The 11,980-nt window shown below is 43.8% G+C and overlaps 1 protein-coding gene across 3 annotated transcripts in view; it reads left to right on the top strand.

The window, feature by feature from the left end:
* The window catches only part of CRADD (CARD and death domain containing adaptor protein), a 334,868-nt gene that overhangs the window by 45,041 nt on the left and 277,847 nt on the right, over positions 1–11,980 (top strand). The window lies entirely within an intron of this gene.

Genomic DNA, 11,980 nt, shown 5'->3' on the forward strand with positions numbered 1-11,980 from the left:
CTCTCCAAAAAAAAAAAAATGGCCACTTCATTATGAATTTCTTATGTTTTTAAAGCCTAATAGTCAGTGCCTTATTTTTTATTTATTTTTTGGCGGGGAGAGGTTTTTGCTATAGGGCACGTGTGGTCGCCAGAAAGACAGAGACAGAGAGATAGAAAGCGAGAAATCTCCCCCCCCAGGGGGAAAGGCCACACCGCAATCCCTTCTCTTCCATCCTCCTCTTGCCCAACGTGAGTTTAAGCCACTGGGTCCAGGACTTGAACCGTGGTCGGCTACATGGGAGTTCAGCGACATAGCCATTACACTAACTGCTGGTCCCAATGCCTTATTTTTTGAAGCCCAGCTTCCGGATCTCTCTTTTTTTTTTCCAACCCCTCTTAGAAAATATACTAGATTTAAGCTAGAAAACTGAGTTTGAGATCTTGCTCTGCCTCTTTAGAAGTTGTATTGTGTCTCTGAACCTTTGCTTCTCATTCCTCATCTATGGGGGGGTGTTTGCTAACCAACTCACAGGGCTGTGCTACTGAGAAGCTAGGATGAGACAATGAATATGAGCAAGGTGTGAAAATTGCAGCAGGCTCTAAGGAGAAATTGTCATTGTCACTGTCATTGTCTTTACTCTTCAGCAAAAAAAGAGCTTGGAAGTTAAACTCAGTACAAAACAATAACAAAATAGCCCACCAAAAACCAAGATCTAGAGAACAAAACATACTAAAATGCACTTGAAAACCAAATATAAAAGGTGTTCTTTTTTTCTTTATTCCTTATTTTGCATGATATTCAGCATAGGTCCCTGTTAGCCCACAGGATGAAGAAATGACTGCTTTGATTGTCCTTGTAGTGAACCAAGAATGTCAAACTTCTGCATAAACCAGCCATTTTCTTGTTGACTCACTGATGCAGGACAGATTCAGGAAGCTGTATGCTCTCTGGGTCAGGGTGCTGGGTTGATCTGGTAGATATTATTGTCACAGCTTAATCAGTACTTCTTGTTTCTTTTCTTTCGAAGGCAGCTAGTGTTCAGATGCAGCCCTGCTTTTCCTCCATATCCTTGTCACTCTGAGGATTTATGTCCTTAGGAATGATCTCCCACCTTCAAGTCTATATGAGCAGGGATCCATGTTTTCCTTTGTCTAGAACAATTTTCTGGAGAAAACAGGACTCTCTTGGGCCAGCCAGTGGTATGGTGGTTGAAGTGGCTAGATCTTACATGGCTGACTACGTGGTTGGAGTCCTGGACCTGGCAGCTTGAAAAACATCCCAGGCCCATGCATATGTAAGTGTGTATCCAAAATCCTGAAAGGGAGGATGGAGAGGAGGGTATAGTGGCATGACCTTTCCTCAGGTGGGCGTTTTCTCACTACTCTCCTCTTTCTATTTCTCTCTCTGTGGAGCACAGGCACCCTCTGACAGAATTTAAAAAGTAAAGGAAAGAAAACAGGACTTTCTCCGTCCTACGGAGGGCAGACTGGTGGTCCTCAGTAGCGAGCAGGGGATCCCAGAGCTGCCCCTTTAATGCTGATGGGCAGTGAAATCCTTATAATACGTGGGGGCTGTAGAGATTTTGGATTGCTTTGAAATCAGATGTGAGAATTCAAGAATGAGATGTGGCTAAAATTTCAACAGACTTTCTTCTCCTCCTTCCTCTTTCTTCTTCTTTTTTCTCTTCCCCTTTCCCTCCTCTTCCCCCTCCTAATTGCCAGAGTGTATGTGTGTTCACTAGGGAGACACAGAAAGAGAAGGAAGATGCACCCCCATTAGGGTGTGGTCACACCACAATCCCTTCATTTCTTCATGTGGGGATTTGGGGCATGTATGCACACCTGTCCTGCATGTTTTTCAAGCCACCAGGGCCAGGATTTGAACCAGGGTTAGCCATGTAGGATCCAGCTCTCTTAACCCCTAGGCTACTGAGCAGTCTGACTATAGGCTTCTTGAAAACAACAGTCTGGTCTTATGTCTCTCTACCCTGCATCATACGGGCACAGCCTTTGTAAGTATGACATTGTGTTATTTCTTTGTTTAATATCCTTCAATGGCTCCCTGCTCCTCCGTGATAAAATCCCGTCTTCTTGATTTGGCACCAAGATCTCCCATGATCAGGCCTAGCCTCACCCCTTTGCAATTGTCCCGTTTACACTCCACACTGCAGCCACTCGGAACGAGTGACAATGTTCTGAGCATGCCCCAGGCAGGTGCATTTGTTGATGTTCTTTCTCTGATTTTTTCACTAAGCTACTCTTCTTTCTCTTTCTAGGCCCCAGAATCTCCTTCCTAGGGATGACTTCGCTGAATATCTTCTCATTTCCTCACGTCCTAAACCCTTTCCCAGTGGATGGGATGGGTTAGATGTTCTTCTAAGCAGCCTTATCCTGCCAGAGCCCTTGATGTTCTGAATTGTCCATCAGTTGGGGGGACCAGTTCGGCATGAACACGTTTCTCTGAGTGGGGAAGGCTGTAGATTGGAAATAGATGTAATAACGAACACACAAAGACACACAAGTATAGAAAAGTGAGGATTGGGTGGGCACATCCTCTCTGATGGAGAAATTGCGATCAGAACCAGCCTCAGGTTTATTCTTTTAAAGGGTAGAGAATTGGGGAAGGGGGAAATGGGATGTAAAAGAAATGGGGAAGAAGGAATGGAATGCAAAGAAAATAAGGGAGGAGAATCGGAATGCAAAGCGAGTTGTTTTTGGATGTAAATCGACTGAAGATGTGAAAATGACTGGCGCCATATAATTTATCTGATCCTTTTGGGGGACAATCTGATAAACCCTTGTGACTTCCTTTAGCCTGATACTGGGCAGTAGGGAGGTATTGGGTATCAACAACAACAGGAAGACAGCCATTGACAACAGGCAGATACTGCTTTCGTATGTAGATGCTTCTCAATAGCCCTGCTAGAGTAGCTTATGGAAGCGTATATCTGCGTGTGTCTATAGGCCACATGTTTTAATCACATGTTTTTAGACTGACTGCTCTCCACGATCAGTGGTTTAATCACCTGTGCCCACTTCACGACTATTGTCTTAGAGATCAAGACCATGTCCTGTTTGTGGCTCATTCCTAGTACAGTGCTGGGGATGTAGGAATTGCATTATGGTAGTTGGTTGAAGGTATCAGTGAACCACTGCTTCAGATTCCATTGTGTTCTCTCTCTCTACTTTCTGTCACCAGGCTCCCTGGCATTCCTAGACAGGGACCTTGCAGACTGGAAGAGAAGGCCAGTGTCTGTGGAGGAATTTGTCCCTCCAAATTGGATTATCACACAGGAAGTTTTGTCTCCACTGATCCCCAGTTTAATTGGATTAAGGTATTAACCTTTGAGAGGTGAAAATACTACGCATAATTCACATGCGAAATTAGGTGGAGTTACAGAGTGTTCAAGTAGAGGTCAGCGGGTCCATCCCTGTCATTGTACAGAGGAGAAACCAGGCACAGAGATGAAAAGATCTGTTATAATTTTCATGATTAATTAGTGACCAGAGAGGCCTCCCTCAGTCCCTTTGGGGAACTAGCCTTTCCCACTCTCAGTCCTGGCATTTTGGGTGGCCCTGACTTCACTCTCGAATCCAGGATAAAATGAATTGGGCTTGCCTAATCAAATATCAGGGCTTATGTTCCCAGGATGCCAATAAGACCTCATTTCAGGACATTGGAAAAGAGAAGTTCGCATGCTCTGTGGGGTTGCTGAGAGGATACAATACAAGCTTGGAGCTGTTGACAGCAACTTGTCACCATGGGCCGAGAGTCAAAGAAAGCAATGCCGAGAGATGGAGAGAACGAGTGTGCCTCGATAATGTCACTAGAGACCACAGCTTGTCACTTTCAACTAATTAACTTAACTAGTGCAACATTAGAGCTAGAACAAGTTCTCTTAACTACCAAAAGCACAGTGCTCTTTTCTGTAAACCACAAGCGGTATTACTTTGTTTTTTTATTTGTTTGTTTTTGCTATAGGGCATATGCACTCACCAGAAACAGACAGACAGAGAGAGAGAGAGAAAGAGAGAGAGAGAAGTAAATTGAGAATGCACTTTCCAAGGGGATGGTCATACCTCAGTCCCTTCTCCATTTTCCTTCTGGGATTTTGGGCATACATACACACACAGTCACATGTGCCTGGTACGTATCTCAAATCTGGGTCCAGGCTTTGAACTGTGCAGTTGGCCATGTGAGATCCAGCTGCCTTAACCACCATGCCACTGGCTTGCCCTGGCCATTCTTCTAATTAACCCAATACCACACACTGTCATGTAACAAAGAGTAGAATTATGAAGAAATGGGAGATGAGAGGGCTACATTTTGATGATTAGGGTTGTGTGCGAGGAGCTTGGAGACCAGTGTGAGGTCTAAGGTCACTGGGGTAACTGGAGAGGTGAGAACTGGTGTGAAAGTACATCAAAACCAAATTTTACCTGCTTCTCTGTTTTTTCTTCTTCTTTTTTTTTTTTTTCCAGAGAGATTTTTGCTATAGGCACATGTGCTCATCAGAAAGACAGAGAGACAAAGAGACAGAAAGTGAGAAATCAAGGACCAGCAGTTAGTATAATGGCTATGTCACTGGACTCCCATGTAGTCGACCGTGGTTCATGTCCCAGATCCGGTGGCTTAAACTCACGCCGGGCGCATGTGCGTGCGTGCCCCCTGGGGGGTGATTTCTAGCTTTCTATCTCTCTGTCTCTCTCCGTCTGCCTGGCGAGCATACGCGCCCTATAGCAAAAACCTCTCAAAAAAAAAAAAAAAAAAAAAAAAAAAAAGCGAAAAATCCCCCAAAAGGTGCGACTTTGACACAGACACCAGGAACGCAGACCCCCTGGTTCAGACAGAACTGACAGGTCCTCAATTAGGTCCGCTGTAAACCCCGCCTACCTCCCTCTGCCTTGTGTATATAAGAAAGTGCTCTAGCCCTCAATAAACGAGCGAAACCTTCCTACCATCAAGAGCTGTGACACTGTGTGAGCTGTAACACTTCTTTCGCTCCCGTGCTGAGACGCTACGCCGGTTCCAGACCTCCGCCCCCTCGCCCGAGTTTCCCTGCCCGATTCGTCCTGCGGGTTTGGGACACACACGTGTTGGGCTTGAGTTTAAGCCACTGTGTCCAGGACCCGAACCACTGTCGACCACATGGGAGTCCAGTGACATAGCTATAACGCCAACTGCTGGTCCCTTGTTTTTCTTTTTTAAAGTTTATTTCTTTATTTCTTCCATGAATGAGACATACACACACAGAGAAATTACCCCCTACTGGGGCCTGGTCACACCACAATCATTTGCCTCCAGGCCTCCATCCCATCAGGTCCTCTCACATACACCTGGCTTGATTTTCAAGCCTCAAGGGCCAGGACATAAACCCTAATTATCCATGTGAGATCTAACTTCCTCTGTGTAGTGCTTAACCATGCTACAGAGAATGGACCATCAACAGGGTCTTGATGCTGTGATATGCTTCCAGTTTCAGCCAGTCCAGATCATGGGTACACTCAGGGCTGTGTGTACTCTGGGAGGTCTTGGGTTTTGAACCCAGAACCTTCCCATGTGGGTCAGCCTCATAGTATTGTAATTGACCACTGTGCCACTGTCTAGCCCATGCTTTTCTGTTTTCACCCTGGAAATCTAATGAAGAAGGATTGAGGGGTGGAGGTGGGGGCATACATGTGACTAGAAGCAGGTCAACTGGGCTTTTCTCTTAGATTAATAGGCACCTTTTGGTCTGGACATGGGGAAGCTACTGGAGGGCAGACTGGAAAAGCAAGGCCAAAAGTCAAGAGATCACCATTTTATTCTTAACATCTCGTGACTCACCTAAGGTTTGGGAAAAGGTAAGGTTGCAGAACAACCACAGCCTTACTAAATAAACATTCTACACTTCCAGAGTTGCTGCTGTGGCTGTACAAGACCCTATCTGTTTTTGGAGGTCCAGGTAGACCATGAAACCACCACAATATGCTAATTAGATGGTATCATGCTTGGAGATAATTTGGCTTCTAATCTCTGAGATCTGTTCTTCTTCACAATGCCCAGAAAACAGGAACTGAAATTGAGAACCTATTCCTGGTGGGAATCCCATGCTGACCACAAACCAGGATGGAATTTTTAGAGGTCTACTTCCCCTTCTTCTCTGCATATCTATAAAGGTCAAGCACAAGCAAAAGTAAACTTGCATATTAAAAGTAAGGATGATGGTTACTCTTGTAGGGGTTGGAGACTTGGAGAGGTCAGGAGGGGTTTCTGAAATCTTGGTAATGTTGAGTTCTTAAAACTTTATGCTGATTATATGGAGATGTTCAGTTTGCAAATCTATTGAACTATGCATTTATGAATAGTGTGGTTTTCTTTATGAATGTTATATCTCAATAAAAACATGACATCGAGTTGAATGCTGTCATGGTAGCCAATCATTTGGAACCATGGGGGGGGGTCTTAGAAACAAAACTAAATGGGGCCACTGAAATTATATGGTAATACTATTCTGTTGTCAAGTGACTAGAGAGACAACCCAGAATATATTTAATTAATTTTTAAATGTGTAGTGACCAAAATGAAAATATAAATTAAAAAATACATAGAGTGTTCACCATCCTTTAGGAGTTTAGGATACTGGATGGGAAAACTGAAGTGTTATGATAGCTCAGGATCATAGATCTTGAATCCATTTACCTCCCTCCACTTCCATTGCCATCTCTAGTTGAAGCCACCGGCAACTCTGGCCTGGACTGTAGCAATATCCTCCCACTGTTGCTCAATGTATAATCTGTTGCTCATCCAGTACAAGAGGGTAATTTTAAAACATGGCTCAAATTACTCCTCTACCTGAAACCCTTTGAAGATTTCTTTATGCTTCCGATACATTCTAAATCTTTCTCTGTGGCCTATCATGCCTATCATTGAGGGGTCCTTGCCTAACTCTCTGACTAACCTCCCACCACTCTCCTCCTGGCCATAAATCTCCAGTCCCAATGTCCTCTCTTCATCCTACTGACACTCCACACGTGTCCACACCCTAGAACTTTTGCATGTATACGTCTTCTGCTGAAATAGAGGTCTCTATGTTTTTTGGATTACTGGCTCCCTCTCATCCTTTAGGTCTCAGTTCAAATGGCACCCCCTCAAGTAGCCTCCCCAGTCATTCTTTATCCCATGAACTTATTTCCATTTCTTTGTTGTACCCAAGACTATTCTTCTTATGTAATTGTTTGCCAGTCTAAAAGCCCCATGAGGACAGCAACCTTGTCTACCATATTCATAGTATACTGCATTAGTCAGGGTCTAAGCAAGCAGAAGACATTCTTATAATGGTTTAACTCTAGGGGATTTAATAAAGGAAGCATGTACAGAAATATGGGTTGGGTCAAGTTGACCAGTGAGGCCTAATGATGCACACAGGGCCTCACAGCTATGGAAAGCTAGTCCCAGCCCCAGGCCTGAAGGAGCAGGAGGAGGGAGTTAAGCTCCCAGCTAGTAAAAACTGGAGCTATGGAAGAGGGGCACCCACCCCAGCCATAAGGAGGCAGCGAGCAAGTGGAGACAAGGGTAACTTGCCCAACTTTTTTCCTCTCACCCTCAGATTTTCTACCAGTGTTTACTGACCAAATCCAACTGGAGGCCAGAGGATGAGGAAGCCTGGATGATATAGTCTGTAGAGGTCAGCTTCCTGGGGCACAGAAAAGGGCAGGGAAAAGAGCAGTGTGGAGATGGGTGAGCCAGCAGAGCATGACCTGCCCAGCCTGGTACATACTGGGTACTCATCACAAGCTGATTGAATAAATGAGTTAAGAAAGTTGGGGGGAAAGACAGAGGCTTACCCAGAGAAATGAATGCTTCACGAGCTCCTATTCTGTGCTGGGCAGACATCCTGCATAATCTCGTTTAGTCCACACAAAAATCCTATAAAATATGTTATTGTTCCTGTGTATGGCTGAAGAGCCTGAGACATTACAGGTTAACATACTCCATTAAAGAGAAATTATGGAGCCCAGATTCCAACCAAGTTTCAGAATTTTTTTCCACTGTGTCACATTTAACACACCTTGCCTATTTCCATACCTGCATCAGTCCAGACTCTGCATCCCTCCCTGTATGGAATGCCCTTTAGCTTGGTAAATCCCAGTAAACTTCTAATTATTGTTCATATTCCATTTGCCATCTGTTTCTTCACAAGGTGATTATCTGAGAGCATCTCATCCCTTTAACTATATTAAAAACTCTTCAAGGTACGTGTCTTTGTCCACTATTATGCTGCTAATAAAAAAATGGAGGTTTATTTAGCTCATGATTTGGAGGTCAAGGTCCACCAGATGTGGCCATTTTACAGAGTTCCAATCATGTCATGAGGGCAAAAGCAGAACAGAACAGCTGTCTATGAGTCTCTGTTTTGGTCTCATTCTTCTCTTTATAAACCTACCAGAACTTCACGTGGGCTCCACCCTAATGATTTTAATCCTAATCTCTTCTCAAAATCCCCACCTTTTGACAGCATAATTGGATCGAGTTTTCAGCCTCTTAATCCTGTTACCATGGTTCAATATATGAATTTTTGGAATATACAAACCATAGGTGCAGGAAACTTTTTTTTTTCTTATTTGTATTGATTGCACTTAGTAAATAACCAATAAACATTTGTCTATTTATCTGTATTATATGACTATGTTATATGACTCATTTCCAATGCCTTTTATTGTTAGAACAATTTACTTAAACAATATATGTTTACATGTACAATATGAAGTTATATTCTTTTCTCATTTACTATTGGATCATAAATATATTTCTAATACACGTATTTTATAAGCAGTGTTTTAAATGATGGTCTAATAGTCAATTCTGTGGATACACTAGAATTACTTTAGACTATTTTCTATTCCTGGACATATAACATTCTTCCTTCTCTCAATATAAATGTTCTGAACATTTTTGAAGTTGTATTTTCTTCTGATAGACTGTCTCATGTACGAACCCATCTTTAGGAAATGCTTGGAGAGGAGGGATTAAACTCTACAATTGTTCAATACACCAAGTAGACTTAGTTTTGAAACTATTTTGTATTCCATCTTAGTAGAGTTAAAATAACCATGTCTCCTGGTATATGCAGATGGATAAGACTCGCGAAGCCCATCCATCCAAGTATGCCCTGTTTGGAAACTCTGGTGGGAAATGCAGCAGTCACCAGTGGAAACTGGTGGTCTTCTCTGGAGGTATAACTTTTCACCATCTTCAGTACAGCCCCTGTTCTTTGGCAACCAAGAGTTGAACACTGGTGTTGTTGTAGAGTGCCACCGACTGAACGACTACCAAAGCCAGATTAAGTTTTAAGGGAGTCTTTATTAGCTGGCCAGTGACTACAGCCTGAGGCTCAGGGGCTGAAGAGTCAGAACTGAAGTCCCGACTGAAGTTTGAGAAGTCCTTTTATTCGGGGTCAGTTACCAGGGGTTTCTATGCAAGCAGTTACAGAAGCTGAATCAAACAGGTTCATTATTTCTGAGGGGAGTGGGGTTTCCATGCAAGCAGTCACATTGCTAAACAAAAGGGTTTCGGGCTAGTTAGAAAAGACGGTAGCAGATACAGGACGTCGTCCCAGATGTGGTTTTCTGAGTGGCTAGCACAAGATATTTTCTCATGGGAAGAGCGAGCAGGTTTACAGAAGCAGACAGCCGTGTTAGGGTAAGGGAACAAAATGGACAAACAGTTGTTCATATGTGAGATCTAATATGCGGCCTTCCACAGTGTCGCAGCTATTCCAACTCACCATAGAGATTCCATTTATTATGATATTGATCATCTGTCTGGACATCACATCCACTTTTGAGGTACCGAATTGACTTGACAACTTTCATTAAAATTTTAAATACCAAGATATCCCCATCGGCATCAGAGAATCCCCAGTTTTGTCCCTGAAATTTCCTCAAAGCCTAAGAGAAGATGTGCAAGGGGAACTTAAATTGACTGAATGTCTATTATGGGTTAGAAACTTGTACTGGTTGTTTCCTAAGCACAGTGCTCTGATTAAGAATGGTGAGATCTGAAGTCAGACTGCCTGAGTCTGGGTTCAAATCCTCTTCTTTAGAGAGAAGTTACTTCTCTTCCTTACTTTCCTTATCTGTAAAGTGGAGGTAATAATTTCATCTCTCTTGTAAGGTTGTTGTGAGGTTTAAGTTATCATACATAGATTAAGTTGGTAAAGCAGACAGAATAATGCTTGTCATATATTAAGTGCTCTGTAAGCATTGCTATTTTTATTACTGTTCTTTCCCCATATCCTTAGAGGATGTGTATGCTCACTGGAGACAAAAAGAAAGAGAGATACAGAGAGAGAGAGAGAGAGGAAGTGAGAAAGCATCCCCACCCCACCCCACCCCAGGGTAAGTGTGACACCACAATTCCTTCTCCTCCATTTCTCTCTCCTTTCCAGATTTTGGGCAAGCAGGCAAATGTGCCCAGTGAGTTTCTCAAGCTCAGAACTTGAACCATGTGGGATGCAGCCATGTGGGATGCAGCCAGCTTAACCACCAGGCCACGGTCTGGCCCATTGCTGATCTTATTTTAAACTCGGTTAATCTATTTTTACAACAAACCTATGAGTAGATCAGAGGTTGAAAATCGTCAGCCTCTAGGTTGAATTTGGCCTGTAGATGTGTTTTGTTTGTCCTGCTTCCTTTTTCTTAATTTGGGGCAACATTTAAAACTCTGGAGTTTTATATAAAAATCCAGATTCCTGGCTTTTCTTGGAAAATCCTCATCTGGCAGCAACTTGCAGGACCTGAGTGCTGCTAACTTTTTTTTTTTTTTAAAGAGAGAGAGATTTATTGGTATAGGGCGTATGTGTTCACCAGAGAGAGACAGAGAGAGAGAGAAAGTGAGAAATCACCCCCCAGAGGTGATGGCCCTACCACAATCCAGGCTCCTTTATTCTCCTCCTTGGATTTTGGGCATGCACGCACACACACCCGGAGAGTTTCAAGTCTCTGGGTCCAGGACTTGATCCATGGTCGGGATATGGAAGCCTTAACCACTATGCTACCTGCTGGCCCTGCTGCTGACTTCTTTAGGTGAAGAATGTACTGTCACAGCATGCCACCAAATGGAGGGTGGAAGGGATTTCAGTGGTGACAGCAAATTCAACCCATAGTTGCTTCAGATAAGGATTTTTAAAAAGTACTTATTTTATTTGTTATTATCAATTTTCTATAGAGCATGTGTGCTCACGAGATAGAGAGATAGAGAGATAGAGAGAACATAAGAAAGCAAGCTGCCAGGTCCAGGACTCAAACCACAGTTGGCCATGTGGGAGTCCAGCACCTTAACCACCATGTCACCTGCTGGCCCCCAGATAAGGATTTATACCTCGTTTAGGAGCCCTGGGCCCATAGGGTGGTTCCAGGGCTAATACAGTGGCTCTGAAGTGTTGTCAAAGGCTGTTGCTCCCCCACCGCTAAGGTTTCATCTGTCCTGCCTGACATGTTCAGCATCTCAGCTATGGTGTTCCTCGTATCTACTGATCCTCCAAAGGCTCACGTGTCACATCACACACATTTGCTCATGTCCAGTGAAAAAGAACATCTTCCCATTGCGCTCTCTCTCTTTTTATATAAAAAGGAAAATCCTTTTGAAAGAGCCTTGCACTCACGATTGGCCAAGACTGACTCATAGGCTCCTTGCAGCGGACCCTAGGAAAGCTCCTCTCATACTTTCTGCTACTGTAAGAGGGAAGGCAGGATTTGTCTATAGTAAAAAAGCAGCAGAGTGGGAACCAGCAGTTAGCGTAATGGCTATGTCGCTGGACTCCCACGTAGTCGACCGTGGTTCGCGTCCTGGACCCGGTGGCTTAAAACTCACGCTGGGCACGTGTGCGTGCGTGCCCAAGATCCCGAGAGGAGAATGGAGGAGAAAGGATTGCGGCGTGACCATCCCCCCTGGGGGGTGATTTCTCGTTTTCTGTCTCTATATCTCTCTCTGTCTGTCTGGCGAGCGCCCGCGCCCT

The sequence above is a fragment of the Tupaia chinensis genome, unplaced genomic scaffold (genome assembly GCF_000334495.1).
Source record: "Tupaia chinensis unplaced genomic scaffold, TupChi_1.0 Scaffold000423_1, whole genome shotgun sequence".
Taxonomy (NCBI): domain Eukaryota; kingdom Metazoa; phylum Chordata; class Mammalia; order Scandentia; family Tupaiidae; genus Tupaia; species Tupaia belangeri.